Here is a 2,500-nt window from a genome sequence, read left to right as displayed (position 1 = left end):
CAAGTCAAGCATAACAATCATCTCTGGTAATACAGCTTACGATTTTACATCGTAAAATACAACATTGAAAAATTGTTATCCTCTTATTTCACCACAGTCACTAAAGTTTATTATTCACTACAGATAGTGGTTTTTACTGAGCTCAAGGAAAGTGAATAAAAGTAGATTAATAATAATAAGAAAAAGAAAACTTGGAAAGAAATATTTCAAACATTTTACATGAATGACTTTTCTCAAAAGTACACGCGAAATGTGTAATGTTTGGTGGAGAATAAAAGTTTCAGATTACAACATATTTTGAAATTCACGATACTACATTGAAAACATTTACCCTGTTTTTATTCATATCTTTATCATTTCTTTTTTCAACGTACATTTCAGTAACCCCGGCGTGGATACAGTTCCCACGGATATTAAAAGAAAAATATATTATGCAAATAAAATGTAGCAGAAGTTATCGTAGTTTTCAGAACGTAATTAGTAAGAAAAGAAAATGGTTAATGCAAGTTAATGTGATAGGCCAGCAAAGTTCCATTCATTAGCAGCCTTTATTGCTTTCATACTGTTTTCGACTTCAAGGAAATTCATCGCCAAGATATCGTAGTTGATTAGTTTAGCTCGTTATTACTCTTTAATTTGATTATGAATTCAATATACATTGGGAGCACCGCTGGAATACTTGCGTTTTATTTTTCGAGTTTAATATCTTATTTGTCTGCACGATGTCGGCAAATATTATTATTTATTTATTTGGCTATCAATTTGTTTGCGAGAGATTTATTATGTTTATCTATTTATTTACTTATTTATTTATATTTTTATTTATTTATTTATTTACTTCTGTTAATGCGTGCGGTATTATTTTGAAAATGGATATAATCTACAGAGGAATTCTAACATAATGTAAAAGTTGGCACAAAATCATGTGACACTGCCTTTTGACGTTTTCTTTTTTAATATAAAATATCTTCATACCGACGCCGATATTAATTAATATACTATAAGTTCATATGCATATAAAATGTGCAGAAATACACTTTATTTACAGAAAGACTGCGCATTGCTCTCGAAAAATACGCCACAGGAAAAGTCTATCTGTAAAACGACAAATTAATTAAACAGAAAGGTTAATAAAACAAAAGACCCCATATATTCTTATGAATTTGTGAAAATATTGATAAATAATCATATCACTATGAAAATACGTGTTTGATAATAACACCCTGAGAGAAAATTATAAAATTTTTGTAAACAAAAAATGACGTGTAAATTCGAGAGAGAGAGAGCCAGAGAGAGTAGGGGGGGGGAAGGGAACAGGGAAAGAAGAAAATAAAGAAGGAAAGAAAGAAAAAGACATAGACAAACAAACAAAGAAAAGAAAGGAATAGAAAACATACATTTTCCCCTTAGAGTAAAGTGACCTCTTGCACCGCATTAATCCGCCTTTTCGCCGATCCATCTGTCATCCGAGCTAGAAGTTTCCGTGGCAGGTGGTCGACTCTGCAGAAAGGTTTGGGAGGATTTGAAACCCCCAATAATGGATTTATTGCAGTTTCTGTTATAAAAGAATGATTCTGTTGGCTTCTGAGGTGATGTTTGTATTTAGTACGTGTGTATAGGGCTGTGTGTGTGTGTGTCTGAATCTGCGTCAATGTGACAAAATTAATTAATCTTAAAAAACAACAACTTTCTTTTCATTACTGGAATCATATTTTGAATGAACACCATTTGTGATGAAACTGAACTAAAAATCTTATAGAATTAAAGATAATTCTTATGTTGAATACCATTGCCTCTAATACTGAAAAAGAAAATTCCTTTAATATTAGCACAAGGACAACGATAATAATAATAACACTGCTGCGTATTCTGTGATTGTTATTGAAGACAGTGATTATGAATATGATAACGGTGATAACAGCGGAAGCAACAATAGTGCCTCCTGTAATAATTTAAAAAGAAAATTTAAAAATACCAACTATAATAATGGCGGATATATTGATAATTATATTTACAGCAAGGATAACGGTGCTATTGCAAGGATTAATTAATTAATTAGAGAATGAATAAATAAATACTATAACAATGATACATTATTCGAAATGTTCTCACATGTATCTGCTAAATTTATTAATAATACACATAATGTATTCCATTCTAATCTTTTATGATATTACAAAATGTTTTAAATCCAAAAATATATAAATATATAGTTTTATAGTTTTATAATAAGATAAAAAGTAATATCTTACTAAAGCTTTTATCATTATTATTATCATTATCATTTGTATTATTATTATTATTAATATTATTATTATTATTATTATTATTATTGTTATCGTTATTATTATTATTATTATTATTATCATTATTATTATTATTATGGTTATTGTTATTGTTCTTATTATTGTTATTGTAACCGGTGTTATTGTTATTGTTGTTATTGTTATTGCTGTTGTTACTGTTACTGTTACTGTTACTGTTATAATTGTTGTTGTTA

The sequence above is a fragment of the Penaeus monodon genome, chromosome 35 (genome assembly GCF_015228065.2).
Source record: "Penaeus monodon isolate SGIC_2016 chromosome 35, NSTDA_Pmon_1, whole genome shotgun sequence".
NCBI classification, from domain to species: Eukaryota; Metazoa; Arthropoda; class Malacostraca; order Decapoda; family Penaeidae; genus Penaeus; species Penaeus monodon.
The sequence above is the reverse complement of the archived record's forward strand: the minus strand, read 5'-3'. Positions refer to the sequence as shown.